We start from the raw sequence: 19,732 nt of genomic DNA, 5'->3' as shown, positions 1-19,732 counted from the left end.
CGACGGAAGAATCGAAGAAATCGACGGAGGAATCGAAGAATGGATGGAGGAACAATGGAGGGAGCTAGGAAGCAAGAACACTAGTGCAGTGAGCTTCAAAATGTGCTGAGCTCAGGCTTGGGGAGGAAGAAGGAGACGGCCGGGATATAAAGGGGGGACCTTTAGTCCTGGTTGGTGGCTCCAACCGGGACTAAAGGTAACTTTCCAACCCCCGGCGCAGCCACGGCCCGGGAGTAGACCTTTACTCCCGGTTGGAGCCACCAACCAGGAGTAAAAGTCTACCTTTAGTCCCGGTTGGTGGTTCCAACCAGGACTAAAGGTCCCTGCCACCTCTGTCTGGTGCAGTAGTCGTTGGGCAGGGACCTTTAGTCCCGGTTGGAGCCACTAACCGGGACTAAAGGTCTCTCTAGTCCCGGGTGCAAAAAATGTCGGGACTAGAGCCCATTTTGGCCGAGGATCAAAGGTCTGTTCTCTACTAGTGTCGTGGCCTCGGTTCGGCTCGACGCCCACTACGTGAAGAACAGTTCGCAGCAGCGAGGCTCTTTTTAGGGGCGGCTAGCATTGGTGTCGTCCCTATAGTGGCGTGCTCGGGCTCCAGCATAGCAGCCGCCTCTACAAATAGCACAGTAGGGGCGGCTGTTAATACGAGCCACCCCTACAAATACGTCGATTTGTAGGGGCGGCTGATATTATGAGCCGCCCTGCTACTAGCGAGCCACGTCGCCCTAATTCAGCCCAAATAAATTGATGCCTCCCCTTCTTAGAAAAAAAATGGGCTCCCTCCCACGCCCGGCCTCCCCTCCTGCTCGTCTCGCTCATGCTCCTCTCGCGGCCCGCCGCCTCCGCCGCTCGCGCCCCGTCCCCTCCCCCGCCCGTGCCTCCCCTCCCTCTCCCTCTCCTTCTCCCTCTCTACCTCTCTCTCTTGACGTGGTGGCGCACCGGCCCGACCCTGGCACGGGTGCCTCCACGTGTGCATGGCCTGGGCGGCGGCGCCGCCGGTGTGCGCCGCAGCCACGCCGACAGGCCCGGTGGTGGCCGCCTCCTACCACGATGCGGCGCACGCGAGCCCCGCTGCTAGCCGCGGCGCGTGGCTGCCCCTTGGCGCAACATGCTCCCTGCGGTCCTCGCATCGTCCCCTCCTCGGTTTGGTACCCCTCTCTCTCCTTACCTCATCCTACCGGATCTCCCTCTCCCAGCGCTCGCGAAGGCTCGCTCCCCTTCACTATGGACGACGATCTATGTGCACACGAACTGTGCGTCTGTGCTATAGGAAACCCTAGCTTTGCTGATGTTGCCCTTCAAATGGAAACTAGACCCAAATCTATCTATTTTCTATGTCTATTGATATATGCTACAGATGTTGCAGGTCTGTATCTACTCATCGATTTGCTTCGACCTCAATTACTCAGGTACTTCTAATCTTGGACTTGGATTCTTAGACAGCCTGGATTAAATTCATGTGTGCTATGGTCAGTGCTTTAGTGCTACTGCAAACCTTCATAGTTGGTGCACTATCTTTTTGTTGTGTTGTTTTACAGTGTCACCTAGCACTATCTTTTTGTTGTGTTGCTTTACAGTGGCACCTAGAACTGTCATGACAGATTAAAGTATGATCTGAATTAGTAGTTTTGAGTATAGACTGCATGTTCAGAGCTACTAAGTATGCTTGAATGTAAATTGGCTCACATAAATTAGTGGCAGCGATCTGGTAACTTATTCATCATGTTCTATAAACAACTTGTTTTGAGGATGAAACATAATGCTATCAGAACTCCTGTTTTTTTGTAATTGCTGGTTCGAGTTCAGAAATCTTTTTCTGAAAACTTTCTTTTGTTTCTCCAGATGTTTGGTTAAATACTTGGAGTTTCAGCTTTATTCGTACCTGGAATGGAAGGTCTAGTACAGGAGCATGTCCCAAGTTGAGTTTTATGTCATGTGCTTTTTTTAAAGGGTATATATTTCACTGGTACAGCTGAAATTTTGCTCAATATGATGCTAGGTAAAGAAAAAAACTACCGTTCCAGTCTGTTGTATGGTGACACAGAAAATTACCCTTCTGGGTAGTGGGTTATCAATCTAATATATGATAGTTGCTGTGTTAAAAAAAGTTGATAGTTGCATTTTATCTTCATGTTGGTTAACTGGTTATTTGTGGCAGGGGAAACAAATCCATTGAGTTGGGCAATGAGGATGATGGCTGCAAAGTGGTGGGCAATATATATCACGACCTATTGATAATTGCAGCAAGTACCATGTTAACTCTTTTTTCAAGTAATTTGATTGATGTGTACTCTATCCTTTTTTAAGTCATTTTTTCTTGCTTGTATATATTACCACTACTGAGATCTAGTACCATATTAACTCTTTTTAAGGCTAGATGAGCGATGATAAGAGCTCTCACCTCCAAGGCTACGAAGAGTACGATTTATTACAAGCCCAGATCTGATGGAGTAGGCTCATAGAATGATAGAACTACTTACTGATTCTCGACAGTTGAAAATTTTGCCTTTGATTGCTATTAAATTATTTGATTTGCATAATCAATAATTCATGCAAATTTGCAAATTACTTTAAGAATAGTTAAAGAATTACTGAGTTGTTCAGTGGAAGCACAGCAGATTCTGATGTTATTGAATTATGAACTGGGTCAATGCATGTATGTTGGAAATTAATATATATGAACCCTTATAGTAAAGTATTCATGGATTTAACATTAGTTAAGATAGATGCATATGCTGGTTAATAATCTGAATTGTAATATTTTTTCTGTGCTGAGTTGCTACTTGTTTCCATCTTAGCTTTGTTGGTTATGTTTTTGTCGCTGCTTGCAGTTAAATTAAATATAATGAGATTCATTAAGAGTTAGTAAATGTTGCATTTGATGGGGTCTGTTATGGTGTGGAGCCTTTGTTTTGTCATAGCATTCTGTACATGTGGTCGTGCCATAGCTCATCTTTCTGTTTCCTTCTTTTTTGGCATGATCCTGCATGAGCACAAGGCTTCAGAAGATCACCCGCTGGCACAACATAGACAAGTGCCGTGACAGAGGTCAGTGATCACACTCCCACTCCACCTCTTAGGCAGCAGATTTCAGGTGACTAGCCCCCCTTAAGTTAGGCGCTGCACCATCTTTTTTATCGGGCCCTGAGATTGCCTCCTCTGATCAGCTCAGTGGACAGTGGGCATGTCTTTCTGAACCAAAAAATGCATGATCATTGACCATGTTGAAGTGTTCTTAATTAATACAATGATAGTGTCATACAATATATCTGTTGGAGCCTTTTGGAACGTTTTCTATCAATTTGCACTTGTCTCATCATGCTGCTTATAACATTGTGTGAGTTTGCAAATTGCACTACATTTAAACACTTTTGTTGCCTGCTTACACTGCTGAAGATCAAGTGATGAGCAATTAACTGCTCCAACGATATGATTGGAGTTATTTCCCTATGATTCCCAAGTATTTAAGTCTCTGGTGATCTCATCTTTGTCCTTGTGCGTCATATTCGAAGAAGCATTATACTAAACAATGATTGTCATTGTTTGTCTTCGAAAATCTCAACATTTTGTAACTGAGCCTCGTAGCACTACTTGTCCTACTCCTACATCCATGTTGCTATATTTCTTGGGGATACATAGCTGGGTTTTTCTTCCCTGTTTCCATGGTCAGATGATGAGTATTAAACTGCAATAATATGATTTGATATTATTCTCCTATGATTGAATTTAAGTCATGATGGAGTTGTGCATGAAAAATATATGTTCTGGTCGAATTTGAATTTTAATTTAAATTTTTTTTTTTGAAAATTGTACTGTAGGGACGGTTCTAGACTGAACCGCCCCTACAAATCGATTTGTAGGAGCGGCTGTTGTTACCAGACCGTCCCTACAAACCGATTTGTAGGGGCGGCTGATAACACCAGTCGCCCCTACAAATCGACTTGTAAGAACGGTCTGGGAACTGTCCCTACAAATATATGATTTATAGAGATGATAGGGACGGCTGACCGAGCCGACTCTAAAACCATCGCCCCCCAACAAATGCTTTTTTGCTTTTTTTTGTAGCAGTGGCCGTCCTCGACGTGGCTCCGTGCACGCCGTAACCCGGAGCAGCGGACGCCACGTCGAGCCGCCTCTGCCTCCTTGCCACGAACTCTGGTGAGTTCCCCACCGCTGGTGAGCCTTCCTCCAAGCCAAAGCTCCCACCTTTTCATCTTAAGCTCCCTGGAACGCACGCATGGCGGTTCAAGCCACCACCTTGGAAGCAGGAACAGTCTCTTGGAGCCCCTTGGTCATCAACCGGAGCCGCAGCCACGGTCTCGCCGCAAAGCCCGCAACGTCGAACGCGCCGTCGAGCCGCACGACCATGGCGACTCCACACGGCCTCGCCACCAAGACGCCGTCGCGGAGCTCTGCCTACACTAAGCTTCGCCACGACGAACCATCCTGCCAAGGGAAGCCGCGCGACCCCGGAAGCACCTGGACCGCGCCAGCGCACGCGTTCTGCCTGCACCGGCCTCCTCCACCTTCACGACGCCAACCCTGTCCTTGAGCCGTCGTCTACATCGCCTCCATCGTGACCTTCCTGCCACTGGTGAGCCTCCCCTTGCCAAAGCCTCCACCTTTCACCTCTGTGTCGACGCCCTCGCCTGAGATCGGCCTTGGTGCCTCTCTTCGTTCACCGTAGGGAAGCCGCACCTCCTATCCCTCCTTGGTGCAGAAGACCCAAGCCTCGACCACCACCAGCAACCCGGCGACCATCTCGCACGGACGCCGCGCCACGGCCTTGCACCGGCCGCTCCAGCCCGCTGCCCTCACCGCGGCCGCGACGTCGCCGACGCGCACGTACTGCCTGCACCGGACCCTACCGGCACCACTCGATCTGCCGCCGCCGAGCCCATCTGTGAGTTCCGGGACCCCAAAGCCCCGCCTTTGTACGTTGCCCTTGCCTGCCTGTCCCGGCCATCGCCGCCGGCTCTGTCCCCACGCCGCCCTGGCCTCCCAGAGCGTCGCTGGGTGTTTTGTGCCCACTCACGCACGATCGGCTTCACATGACCACAAGCCAAGCCCTTTCGGGCCTTTCACCGAACGCCTGCTGATGGGTCGCCACCGTTCGCCCATGGCCGCGGCCACGTGCTCTTGGGCGCTCGGACTGGCCAAGCGCACTAAGCTGTGGCCTACCACTCATCTCTCGGCTTCCCCATCCGCACCGGCCGCAGGCATTGAGAGTCGGGGCAACCGCACTTGCGCGGCACGCGCACACCTTGCGGACGCAGCACCAAGTTCCTTTGAGCTCCTGGCCGAGCACCGCTACCCGAAGAATACTTGCACGCACCAGCTCGTCCGAAGGCGCAACCTTTGATCGCCTTCTGTCCCCTCTATCTGGCCCTCGAGCCGAGCTCGCGAAGTTGCAGCTTGGGCACGACGCGCTCGCCCCCATCACAGCCATGGCCATGTCCGCTGGGCACGGACATCGGCACGGCTGCACCAGGAATGGCATTACCACAGCCACGGTCCGCACACAGTCGCGGCCGCGCGCACGAACGCCGCACCCACGAGCATGACTGCGCACAAGCCCAAGCCTTTACCTTGCAACCCGGAAAACAATCATGCAGCGGATGGTGCCAGACTCGTTCGGCACCTAGACCTGGCGCCCTTACACAAGCACGACACCACGGCCACCGGTGCACCGTCCGCCCACCAAAAGACAGCCCTGCACGTCGCACCAGCCGTGGCCTTGAGCCCGCAGGGGCACGGTCACGAGCACCGACTTGTCGTGCTCACAGCCACCACACGCGCGCATGACACGGCAGCGACCTGCACTCTGCTTTGCTCGCCGCTGCACCATCGGCAGCGGCTCGCCCTGCCCGTGCACACCGTTTGGACACGGTGCTCTGACCCGGAGCCGCCTTGGTAGTCCACCTCGCACGCACCGGAGCACATGGCCGATCACGCTCATGCTCGCGTTCGCTCGCGGGGCGCGCACACAGCACGGTTGCGGCCTAGCCTCAGCTCTGCCATCGCACAGGCCACTCACGGTCGTGACCGCGTGCTAGAGCTTCGCACCGTGAACACCACACTGGTACCCGCACGTGCAAGCCACTGCCCTCGCCGGTCAAGGCCCTACCTTGCCTCAGCTCCACGCTGTCGGTGGACCTCGTCGTACCCATGACCACCGGTCCACCACACACGCACACCGTGCCAATCATGTCCATAGCCTAGCTACCCTTGCCACCGTCACTTCTAGACGTCACTTGAGAGGCGCCACCGACCGAGTTACCACAACGAGGACGATGCCGCCAGTCTCCAGGTGTGCATCCGCACCATTTTGTCGAGCACTCCGTGGACACTACGTGGCCCTCCCCATCACTTCTGGTTTGAACCCTAACCTCGCACACCACGAACTGGCAATGGCTAGGCACCGCAAGAAGGACCAGCTCACCTTTCGAGTTTAGTTGAGCCCTACGCGACCCTAGGCCCAAGGCATTGCCCTTGTTGACTGATATGCCCCCGTTCCTACGCTACCTCTAGATCCTAACCTAAGTCGACACCTATTGCCTTGTCCACTATCGTCGCTACCTAGAATGAGGCGAGCCCATGGGCACTTAACCAACACACGTTGAACTTCACGCCGTGCACGATCACTATGCCATGCTGCCCCATGCCGAGCACGCTAAGATTTCCTTGCTGGCATTGGAAGCCCTTCGAGTGCTTGGTCGTTGGACCCTGACCACTCGGGTACACACCAAGCATGACTACGCTCACTCAACTTGAGTTGAGCCGAGCCAAGCCTAAGGCCCTTTGTCGGTCTCATCACGTCATCCAAGTACCTATGGCCTTGGCTATCCGGTTGTTGGAGCTAAGTTGATCAAGTGCGCCACCATGACTCAGCCACAGCACGACCGAGTAGTGTCCCGACCTACAACCCGTGCAACGTACCTCGGCCTTTGAGTGCAGTAATGCCAAGACCAACCTAATACTAACCGTTGGCATAGAAGACCTCCACTTGACAGCCTCGCTTTTATCCAATCCTAACCTAGCATAGCTTTGGCGTGTCCAACCCCTAAAGCCATGAGAACCTGATGCCAACATAAGGGGCCTATCGACCATGTGTCCATGCCGAACCTAGTCTCACCATGGCACCTGACCTAGACCCGATGCCACCTTGCGCCTACCAAAGCTTAGGTCAAGCCATAGGTTCACAGCCATGTATGAGTGAATTTGGTTCTTCTTTGTTCTTTTGGCTCTTTGTGACAATCCATAGTTCATAGGGTTCTCGGTTGGACGTGCGTCCGCTCTAGAGGATCCATGGAGTGGATCTGACCCTAGAGGTGGAGGTCCACACTGATCGACTACACCGATTGATGAAGACTTGTACCACTACTACCTTAACATCGCAGGTGTCGTGGCAGCACCTTTTCTTAGAGAATCATATTAGACATTGCAAAGCAGATCGGCTAGCGCTTTACATTTATTCATTTGCTAGAATATGTGATGCATGCTATTCTCTAAGCCTTGATTGCCTTGATTGAAGCCACTTCACCCTGATTACCTAGCTTCGCGCTCGCACTTATATATGTCTGTCTGCTTGCTTGCATTTACTCCATCATAATTACATATATTCCTTGTTATGTGATGTGTGATGGATATTTGGATGTTGTGGATGGTGGTTGGGGTTTAGCCGCGAGGCACCCCCATGAGGTATGGTTTGATACGTGACAGGAGCGGTGAATCTCGAGTGGGTGGGGGTGATGTGAGGAGTTCTAGAGGTTTTCCTTGTCGAGGTACATGCGTGTAGCCCGCACCCTCCTAAGACAGCGTAGTGACCTTTGGGGGCCTGGTACTACGTCTCACACTCTCAGCGTGCCGGTGGACTCCGGGGTGGCCTAGGGCTGAGTGGTAGGGTGGCACCATACCGGTTGGGAGGCAGTCAGTATCAGCCTAGGCGGGGCACCGCTGATGATGGTGATCTTGTGGTTCTAGGTGTACACGCTCTACAGAGTTGACCAATCTATACATATAGCCACGTCCTCAGATATGGACATTCCTATGACATACGCTTCCCTTGATTAGTGAGTGGAGTCCTTTCTTCTCTCCCCCTAGGTTCTTGTGTTGGTTTCCGGCTTTGGCCGATGAGGCAAGGTATGAGAGGGAGTCGTCCTTGTCGCCTAGAGAGTGTGAGAGTGGTGAGATGTGTGTGATGGGATGGGAGAACATATGGATGAGATAGGTTAAAACTTGATGAATTATTATTAAAGCTTGGCATACTCACATAGGAAACTACAACCACAAATAGGTCTTTTGCTCTATCCTAGCATTCCACTACCACAAAGCAAACACAAAGCATAGGGTGGGAGCCAGTGACTAGTAAAAACCATACTGATAATTGTTTGGCAGGTTCTGAGCCTGAGTATGACTACTAGGGAAACGGTTGGGAGGATTAGAGGTCTTGTTCCTGCGCTCAAGTTTGGTTTGAGAAGATGGAGTCGACGCCCGCTGCCCTACTACTTGATGTTGTTCTAGATGCTACATGCTATTAGTGATTCTGCCAAGTGGCAATGTAATAAAGAGTAAACCTTGCTATGTGTACTCTCTTTAAGATAGGTATTCGATGTATGACTGTGATATTGACTGATAATTGATAATGTGATGGGATGATCGCCTAGGACTATCACGTTATAGTTCAAATCTATGGATTTTACTTCTAGAAAATTGGGATCATTTCAGTTGGTATCGAGTGGGTGGTGGTGATATGAGGAGTTCTAGAGGTTTTCCATGTCCTCGACTTGATTCTTTGAAGATACTGGTGAAAGCTCTAGTTTGGTTTTGGTGAATTGATGAAACCCTAAGTGCTAACCTAGTTTATCAAGTGATCATGACATAGGTAGCACATTCCAAGTGGTGAAGCAAATGAAGATCATGACATGATGATGGTGATGATCAAGTGCTTGGACTTGAAAAGAAGAAAGAGAAAAACAAAAGGCTCAAGGCAAAGGTATAAATGGTAGGAGCTATTTTGTTTTGGTGATCAAGACACTTAGAGAGTGTGATCACATTTAGGTTTGATAGCTGTACTATTAAGAGGGGTGAAACTCGTATCGAAATGCGGTTATCAAAGTGCCACTAGATGCTCTAACTCATTGCATATGCATTTAGGATCTAGTGGAGTGCTAACACCCTTGAAAATATTTGTGAAAATATGCTAACACACATATGCACAAGGTGATACACTTGGTGGTTGGCACATTTGAGCAAGGGTTAGGAACTTCACTGGTGCTCTATACAGAAAAGACGAAGGTCACTAGAAGTGACCGGACACTGGTCTCGGTTGGACGTTGGCCTCCGGCTCCGATCGTGGTGATTGTGAGGGGTTCTTGACCTTTCCTTGGCGGAGAGCCAAAAGGTACTCTAGTGGATTGCTCGTGGCTTGTGTGATCCTCATCTTGTGTTGGTTGTGCGGCACCCTATTGAGGGTTTGGCGTGTGAAGCCAATTAACGCGTGAACCTCGAAGTGAGTGAATCGCCACAACGAGAAATAGCTTGCCGACAAGCAAGTGAACCTCGGTAAAAAATCATTGTGTTCATCATTGATTCCGAGGTTATTGGTCTTCATTGTTATTCATCCTTGTGATTGATTGGTTCCTTCATCTACATGGTGGTATAACCTTCTTGATCACTCTCTTTACATTACCGCAAACTAGTTGTCAAGCTCTTTAGTGTAGCTAGTTGTGAGAGCTTGCTTGCTTGGTTGGTGTGGCTCTTTAGTTAGCCTTTGAGAGCACACTAACATAGGGTAGTGTCATAGCTATTGTGTGAATAGATACTATCTAAACTAGAATTGTGGTAGGTGGCTTGCATTTTGAGTAGGCTAACACAACACTTGCTTCGCCTCATAATTGTCTAACCATTTTGTTAAGTGTTGTTGTAGAAATTTTTATTAGGCTATTCACCCTCCTCTAGCCATTAGGACCTTTCAAGTGGTATCAGAGCCGAGGTCACCGTGATTTGAGGCTTAACAACCTTCGGTGTAAAAATGGCTCAAATCAACAACACCAAAAAGCCACCCCAATTCGATGGATCAAATTATCTATATTGGAAGTCAAAGATGACCACACATATCAAGTCAATCAATAGAAGAGTGTGAAAGGTGGTAGAAAAACTAAAATTGAGATTGAAGATCCGGAGAATCCCACCGCGGCCGAAGAAGTGCTTCTCCAAAACAATGACATTGCTCTAAGTGCTATTCATGATGCAATTGATGAAAGAACATTTGAGCAAATCAAGAATATTGAGATGGCTCATGAGGCATGGAAGAAGTTGGAAGAATCATTTGAGGGAACTCAAGCCGTGAAGGGTGCAAAGGCATACATCTGAATGCTCTAGTTTGGTTTTGGTGAATTGATGAAACCCTAAGTGCTAACCTAGTTTATCAAGTGATCATGAGATAGGTAGCACATTCCAAGTGATGAAGCAAATGAAGATCATAGCATGATGATGATGATGCTATGGTGATGATCAAGTGCTTGGACTTGGAAAGAAGAAAGAGAAAAACAAAAAACTCAAGGCAAAGGTATAAATGATAGGAGCAATTTTGTTTTGGTGATCGAGACACTTAGTGAGTGTGATCACATTTAGGATCGATAGTCGTACTATTAAGAGGGGTGAAACTCGTATCGAAATGCGGTTATCAAAGTGTCACTAGATGCTATAACTCATTGCATATGCATTTAGGATCTAGTGGAGCGCTAACACCCTTGAAAATGTTTGTGAAAATATGCTAACACATGTGCACAAGGTGATAAACTTGGTGGTTGGCACATTTGATCAAGGGTGGTGAAGTTTGGGGGCAAGGGTAACAAACTCCACCGGTGGAGTATCCGCCTGTAGAGTGCGAACAGTCCGACGGTGCCACCGGCGCCCTAGATAGAAAAGACGAAGGTCACTAGGAGTGACCAGACGCTAGCCACGGTTGGACCAGCGTGTCTGGTCAGATGTATCAGCGAAGACGCTGGTGTCGGTCAAACGACCGCACACTGGGTCGCTCTACGATTGGACGCTAGCAGGGTGCGTCCGGTCAGTGCTGACGTACGCTGACATGAGGCGCACAGAGGAGACGTTGAATGACCAGACGCTAGGTGAGTCCGATCGGGCCTGACCGGACATGTTTGGTCGTGAAAATTTATGTTTGGAACCTTACTGGAAACGACCAGACGCTGAGGTCCAGCGTCCGGTCACTTTCTAACTGACGTGTCTGGTCAACTGATGACTGTTGAAATCTGACGAACAGTATTTGAAGTAGGTGACACGTGGCGTGAATCACGTGACCGGACGCTGAGGGCTAGCGTCCGGTCGATTGGACCAGAGCGTCCGGTCAGCCCGTGTTGTGCCCAATGAAGGGGTACAACGGCTCTATTTCGTGGGGGCTTCTATTTAAGCCTCACAGCCGGCTCAAGCTCACTCTCTTGGCCATTTGCATTGACATAGCAACCTTGTGATCTTAGCCAAAGCCCTCCCACTCATCTCCATCATTGATTCATCATCTTTGTGAGATTGGGAGAGAATCCAAGTGCATTGCTTGAGTGATTGCATCTAGAGGCACTTGATGTTCGTGTTTCGCTGCGGGATTCGCTTGTTACTCTTGGTGGTTGCCGCCACCTGGACGACTTGGAGCAGCGAGGATCGTCGAGCGGAGGTTGGTGATTGTCTCTGGCTCCGATCGTGGTGATTGTGAGGGGTTCTTGACCTTTCCCTGGCAGAGAGCCAAAAGGTACTCTAGTGGATTGCTCATGGCTTGTGTGATCCTCATCTTGTGTTGGTTGTGCGGCACCCTATTGAGGGTTTGGCGTGTGAAGCCAATTAGCGCTTGAACCTCCAAGTGAGTGAATCACCACAACGAGGACTAGCTTACCGGCAAGCAAGTGAACCTCAGTAAAAATCATTGTGTTCATCATTGATTCCGAGGTGATTGGTCTTCACTGTTATTCATCCTTGTGATTGATTGGTTCCTTCACCTACATGGCGGTATAACCTTCTTGATCACTCTCATTACATTACCATAAACTAGTTGTCAAGCTCTTTAGTGTAGGTAGTTGTGAGAGCTTGCTTGGTTGGTTGGTGTGGCTCTTTAGTTAGCCTTTGAGAGCACACTAACATAGAGTAGTATCATAGCTATTGTGTGAATAGATACTATCTAAACTAGAATTGTGGTAGGTGGCTTGTATTTTGAGTAGGCTAGTGCAACACTTGCTTCGTCTCATAATTGTCTAACTACTTTGTTAAGTGTTGTTGTAGAAATTTTATTAGGCTATTCACCCCCCCCTCTAGCCATTAGGACCTTTCAATTGGTATCAGAGCTGAGGTCACCGTGATTTGAGGCTTAACAACCTTCAATGTAAAAATGGCTCAAATCAACAACACCAAGAAGCCACCCCAATTTGATGGCACAAATTATACTTATTGAAAGTCAAAGATGACCACACATATCAAGTCAATCAATAGAAAGGTTTGAAAGGTGGTAGAAACCAAAATTGAGATTGAAGATCCAGAGAATCCCACCGCGACCAAAGAAGTGCTTCTCCAAAACAATGACATTGCTCTAAGTGCCATTCATGACGCAATTGATGAAAGAACATTTGAGCAAATTAAGAATATTGAGATGGCACATGAAACTTGGAAGAAGTTGGAAGAATCATTTGAGGGCACTCAAGCCGTAAAGGGTGCTAAGGCATATATCCTCAACGAGAAGTTTGCAAGCTTCAAGATGAAGGAGGATGAGAGTGTGCCAGAGATGTTTCATAGGCTTCAAGTGCTTGTCAATGATCTCAAAGCACTTGGAGAAGAGGTGAAGGACAAGGACTTCTCCCATAAGTTCTTGAGATGCTTACCTTCAATATTTGGCACATTGGTCACCATTCTAGTGAGAAGCGGTTTGAACACCATGACACCAAACTAAGTATTGGGAGATATAATGACCGATGATACTTATAGAGATGATGATAAGAAGGAAGAAAAGAAGGAGAAGAAAGATGTGAAGAAGGATGACAAGAAGAAGAGCATGGCATTCAAAGCCACATCATCCAAGGGCAAAGCTAAGCAAGAAACATCAAGTGAAGAAGATGAATCTTGGGATGATGATGATGATGATGAGAAGATGGCGCTCTTTGTCAAGAGATTTGGCAAGTTCATGGTGAAGAAGGGCTATCGTGCTAGAAGAAAGAAGTCTTCATCCAAGAACAAAGAAGAGTCAAGAAGGCGCTTCAAGTGTGGAAGCAAAGATCATCTTGTTGCTCAATGCCCATACAATAGCGACAATGATGATGACAGCAAGAAGAACAAGAAGAAGGACAAGAAGGAAAAGAAAGAGAAGAAGGACAAGATGGCATTCAAGAAGAAGAAGGGTGGTTCATATGTAGTCACTTGGAATAGTGATGCTTCCTCAAGTGATGATGATGATGATGATAGTGATGATAACAAGACCACCAAGAAGAAGGTTCTTGCAAGCATTGCTATCAATGAGAAGTCTTCTCTCTTTGAATCTTCATCATGCTTCATGGCTAAGGCCACTAAGGTACAATCTTGTGATGATGAAAGCGATGAAGAACATGATGATGAAAATGAAAATGAAAATGACCATGGTAGTGATAGTGATAATGATGAACCTACTAAGGACGAACTATTTGACATGCTAGAAGATGCTAAAGAACACTTTGACATCAAGAGAAGAGAATGCAAGAGCTTGAATAAGGAGGTAAAAGCCCTTAAGCAAGCCCTTGATGAGCTCAAAGCAACTCATGAGAGGCTAGAAGAAGCCCATGAGAAACTAGACAAGGCTCCCAAGAAGCTTGAAAAAGCTCATTCTTCTTTGCTTAATGAGCAAAATAAAAAGAAGCATGTTGAGACTTGCAATATAGGCTTAACTTGTGATATAATTGATGAATCACTATCTATGCCTATCATTGTTGCTCCCACTAACCCTTCTTGTAGTACTTCCACCTCCACCTCATCTAGTAGTAACGGTCTCACTTGTGATGCCTCACTAGTGGTTGAGAATGAGAACCTCAAGAAGGAGGTCAACAAGCTCACTCACACCTTAGCTAAGGCTTATGGTGGTGAGGACCGCTTGCTTATGTGCTTGTGTAGCCAAAGAGCCTCTCTCTATAAAGAGGGATTGGGCTACACCCCAAAAAAGGCAAGGCGGCCTTTGCTCCTCACAAGACTAGTTTTGTGAAGAACAATGGTCGGTTTTGCACTAGTAGCAAGCAAGTTGGTCATGTAGAGCAAAAATGCATGAACAAGGAATCACAAGCTAATGTATCCTTCATAAAGCTTGATTCATGCTATATGCTTACTAAGGGTACAAATGGTGTGAAGGCTAAGTTCATTGGTAAACCATGGATGGGCTCAAAGAAGAAAGCCATTTGGGTACCAAAGAGCTTAGTGACTAACCATCAAGGACCCAAGCAAGTTTGGGTACCTAAAAAGAATTGATCTTCTTTTGTAGGTTAATTACAAAGCCAGAGGAAGGCATTGGGTTCTTGATAGTGGGTGCACTCAACACATGACCAGAGATGCAAGAATGTTCAACTCAATCAACACCAATGATAATGATGGTTATGATAGTATCACATTTGGTGATAATGGCAAAGGCAAGGTCAAAGGGCTTGGTAAGATTGCAATATCCAATGACATGAGCATATCCAATGTGTTGCTAGTAGAGAGCTTGAGCTTCAATTTGCTATCCGTGGCTCAATTATGTGATCTTGGATTCAAATGCATATTTAGGGTAGATGATGTAGAGATCATAAGTGTAGATGGCTCTAATTTGATCTTCAAAGGCTTTAGATATGAGAATCTATACTTGGTTGATTTCAATGCTAGTGAAGCTAAATTATCTACATGCTTGTTCACTAAGTCAAGCATGGGTTGGTTATGGCATAGAAGGCTTGGTCATGTTGGAATGAAACAATTGAATAGATTGGTTAAGCATGACTTAGTTAAAGGCTTGAAAGATGTTGTGTTTGACAAGGATAAGCTTTGTAGGTCTTGTCAAGCCAGCAAACAAGTTGGAAACACCCATCCTAAGAAAAGCATGATGAGCACTAGCAAAGCATTTGAGTTATTGCACATGGATTTGTTTGGGCCAACACAATACACTAGTATCGGTGGAAACAAATATGGCATTGTGATAGTGGATGACTACACTAGATACACATGGGTATTCTTTCTAGTAAACAAAAGTGATGTGTTTGCAACATTCAAATCATTTGTCAAGGGCATTCACAATGAGTTTGAAATAACCATCAAGAGAGTTAGAAGTGACAATGGTAGTGAGTTCAAGAATACTAGAATTGATGAGTTGTGTGATGAATATAGAATTGGACATCAATTCTTGGCCAAGTACACTCCATAGTTAAATAGCCTTGTTGAGAGGAAGAATAGAACACTCATTGATATGGCAAGATCTATGCTTAGTGAGTACAATGTGAGTCAATCCTTTTGGGCCAAAGCTATCAACACGGCTTGCTATTGTAGCAACCGCCTCTATTATCACCCATTGAAAGAGAAGACACCATATGAGCTCTTGAATGGTAGAAAGCCCAATATTACATATTTTTGGGTCTTTGGTTGCAAATATTATATCTTAAAGAAAGGCACTAGATTAGGCAAGTTTGACAAGAAATGTGATGAAGGATTCCTACTTGATTATTCCACTACAAGCAAAGCATATAGAGTTTGGAATTTGAATAGTGGTACTCTTGAGGAAGTTCATGATGTTGAATTTGATGAAACCAAGGGTTTACAAGTAGAGAATGAGAACTTGGAAGATGTTAGAGGCATTCAACTTTCAAATGCCATGAAGAACATGGATATTTGTGAATTGAGGCCTAGGCAAGTGAATGATGATGAAGATGATCAAGTGCAAGTGCTCTCTAACTCAAATGTGCAAGATGATACAAATCAAGTTAGTGCAAGTGGATCTCATGATAATGAACAAGATCAAGTGGCTAGTATATCATCTCAACCCAATGATCAAGCAAGTACAAGCAATCAAGTTCCAATCCTCCAACCAACCAATGTTGCAAGGGATCATCCATTGGACACTATCATTGGTGATATTTCAAGAGGTGTGCAAACTAGATCAAGATTGGGTTCATTTTGTGAGCATTTCTTATTTGTGTCATCCATTGAACCAAAGAAGATAGATGAAGCATTGAAGGATGTTGATTGGATAAATGCTATGCATGAAGAATTGAATAACTTCATAAGAAATCAAGTATGGGAGTTGATAGAAAGACCAAAGGGACACAATGTGATTGGAACCAAATGGGTCTTTAGAAACAAGCAAGATCAAGATGGGATAGTAGTAAGGAACAAAGCAAGATTGGTAGCACAAGGCTATACACAAGTTGAAGGTCTTGACTTTGGAGAAACATATTGTCGATGTTTCACCACCGATAGCCTGCCACGGGGGTACCCGGGGCAGTATGTTCGGGCTTCGGCGTATGCTGAACTCGATGGTTAACGCAAGAGACAGTCGATTTATCCTGGTTCAGGCCCTCGATCGTAGATCGAGTAATAACCTTACGTCCAGTCGGCGTTAGCCTTTGCGTTGGATTGATTGTGATATGTTGTGTTGTACAATTGTCGTCCTCCCGTCCAGGAGCTCTGCCCTCCTTTATATAGTCAGAAGGCCAGAGTCCTAGTCGGTTTACAATGAGAGTTCCTAGTAGGATTACTGAATAGTACTACTACTAAGATTACATGGGAAGAATCCTAGTTAGACTAGATCTTCTTTCTCCCTTGCGGGGTATCCTATGGGTCCCGCATCGACAAGCCCCCAAGCACTTCATGGTTGAGCTCTGAAAGTCTCGTTTTGCTCCTTCAGGTCTTGTTGAGTAGGAACAAACGTCATCCGAGTGCTTTCTGGAGTGAAACCTTGTAGCGCTTCTTGGGAATCTTCGAGTGGTAAGTGCTTTTTGAAGAAAAAGTACATCCATCTGGTTGTAGCCCCCGAGCCTCTTGCTATTTGGAACAAGGAGCTGGAGGATCTTGTCTTGAAGTTGCTCTGATTGTTCGTTGAAGTTTTATCAAAAAGAACTCGAATATGGCTCGTTCCGGGTTCTTTTTGTCGTAATGTCCTAAAGCGGTCTGTGTTGAGGAAGTCTTTTGGTGGCGTGCGCTTTTTCGAAGAAAAAGTGCACTCACTGAGTGTAGCCCCCGAGCCTCTTGCTTTTGCTTGCAAAAGTTGGAGGGTCTAGATTCTTGTCTTCAAAAAATTCTGGGGCTATGTATCCCGCAGCCCCGTGCTTTCTCCGAGTTCTTCTCTTTAGAAAAGAAGTCGGATGAAGAGTCTTGATGTGTCGTCGTTGTTGTAGTCTTGAGTTTCTTGTATTCTTGGTCCTTTGTCTTTGGTTCCGAGCCTCCGGGAGTAGTTGAAATGAAGGCCGAGCTCCCTAGCTTAGTGTTGATTAAGATATGATGTTGGCCGAGCCCCCAAGCGTATATCCGTGTTGTTTTGTTCAGGAAGAACTCGGACACGAGGTCTTGGCGTATTCTTTGATAGTCTGCTGTTGTCAGATGTAGTTGTATGGTGGTGGTTGAGTGTAAATGCCTTTTGTTCACGGGTTGTACTGTGCTGGTATATTCTTCCGAATATGCCCGTCTTCGAGTACTGTTTCCTCTCACCCGAGTCATCCATTATTGAGTCCTGTCTTTTCACTGTGTCCTTTGTTAGGCTTATTTCGTTGGTACTCCTAGTCCATGTGCGCCGCTCCTTTGGTCTATAAATACTGTCCCGGAGTGCTTGTTTTCATCCATTGGACATTCTGTTGAAACCTTCGTGGTCATGAACATGGTAGTTTGTGAAGTAGAGCAGCCCCCGGGCATATTTTGTAGTTCCTGTGTGTCTTGTCATAGCTGGAGGAAGTCTTGTGATAGGGATTAGAGGTAGGCTAATCCCGCGACAGCATTGTGCCAGGATGTACGTGGCGGTAGTTGGAGGAAGTCTTGTGATGTGGGCTTCGTTTCTTCATCGGGCAGTTCTGGGTTGATCCTCGTCGCCTGTCTTGAGACTGTCCGGTGCAGATCAACATTATATCCAGCATCACATCGGTCTTGGGTAGACAGATGCCCGCCGGCCTTCTCTGCTCCATGTTGTCTTGTCATGCTGCCGATTTCCGCCTTGGATGCACTGCGTCCGTCCTTTGAAGAAAACAGTGTAGCTAATGGCGGTTTGTCCTTCTGAGTAGCAATTTGGGACACGTAGTCGTTCCAGAGCCTAGCCGTGTCCGTGTTCCTCTTTGCTACTTTGCTTTTCGTGGTGCCGAGTTCGTTGGGTCTTGTAAGATTTGTAATCTTCTATTTTTGAAGTCGCTTGTAATGTAACGAATCTTGTCTTCTGAGTTGTCTTTTACTTTTCTGCTATGATCCCTGTCATTCATGAGATTACCAAGTTCTTTCTTAAATAACCGGGTTCTTTTGTTCCTTGTGAGGTAGCCCTTTCTTTCTTCTTTCTTTCTTCTTGGTTTGACGGGTTGTTCTTGTAGCGATCTGATAACCCTACCGTGGTGCTGGACGGATAAGTCTGAAATCTGCCCGTTGGTTTGTACCGTTGTGTGGATTCGTGCCCTCCGTCATTTTAGTTGCGTCGGTAAATGGACCGTTGCGTTCTCACACGGTGTTTTAACGGGCCTCATGGGCCGTTTTTATCACTAAAAAATCTATTTAAAGACCTTTTATCTTCCTTTCCTTTGCTGCCCAGCTCTTGCCTTTAAACCCTAGCTTTCAGAAATCCACCGCCGTCATCGTCGCCGTCACCCGAGCACCACCATCCTAGCTTCATCTTCCCCAGTGCCTTTTTGCTTCCGCTAGTTCATGGGAAAGAAGAAACCGCAAGCAAGTCTCAGGCGACCTTCGTGGACGAGGAGTCATCCCTTTCTTTGATCGAAAACCAGGAGTTCATAGCCATGAGGGCTGCTCAGAAGGTTTGGCCGGCTCCAACAACAAGCGAAGACCAGCTGCGCGAGCTTGTTAGCGACGGCTTGATCCAAAGCAAAGTCATCGCTGAATGGAGAGTTCTGGGCGAGCATCGGGTTCCAGCTCCGGGTCCTGGTGAGATTGTCCTCTTCGTTTCCTTTGTCCGCGCCGGACTTTGCCTTCCTGCTTCCGCCTTCCTTCATCAGTTTCTTGGTTATTTCGGGGTTAGTCTGAACCATCTAACTCCCAATGCCATTCTCCATCTTTCTGTTTTCATTCATCTTTGTGAAGCTTTCCTTGGAATCCCTCCTTCTCTATCTCTTTTTCACTTTTTCTTTCGTCTGAAACCTCAACCCCGCCGTGAAGAAACCAGCGTTCTTGGCGGTTGCGGGATTCAGTTTCGCCAGGGTCTCAAGATTAAGTTTTTTGATTATGACCTGGTCGATTCTGTAAAAGATTGGCGTGCCGAGTGGTTTTACGCTGCCAATTTGATCCCTTCCCTCGTCGTCCACTCTGGATCTGGTCCTGTGGTGAATGACCGATGGGACAAGAAGCTTGAGTCACCTGCTGAGATTCAAGTGATCTAGCCACTCCTTGATAGGATTAGCATGCTGAAATAGCAAGGTTTGACCGGCTTCGGTATTGTTTCGAGCTTTCTTCGTCGCCGGGTTCAGCCTTTGAAAGAGCAGGAGCATCTTGGCTTTGAGTATTCTGGGGCCGAGGATCCTTCACGCATGGTCCTAGCTCTTGAGCTGAC

At 47.0% G+C, this 19,732-nt stretch overlaps 1 pseudogene; it reads left to right on the top strand.

Moving 5' to 3' along the window:
• The first annotated feature begins 3,395 nt into the window (after positions 1-3,395).
• Positions 3,396-3,481, top strand: LOC136455716 (small nucleolar RNA Z199; annotated as a pseudogene).
• Positions 3,482-19,732: the final 16,251 nt, after the last annotated feature.

The sequence above is a fragment of the Miscanthus floridulus genome, chromosome 5 (assembly GCF_019320115.1).
Source record: "Miscanthus floridulus cultivar M001 chromosome 5, ASM1932011v1, whole genome shotgun sequence".
Classification (NCBI taxonomy): domain Eukaryota; kingdom Viridiplantae; phylum Streptophyta; class Magnoliopsida; order Poales; family Poaceae; genus Miscanthus; species Miscanthus floridulus.
Note: the sequence above shows the minus strand (reverse complement) of the source record. Positions and strands in the feature narration are given on the sequence as shown.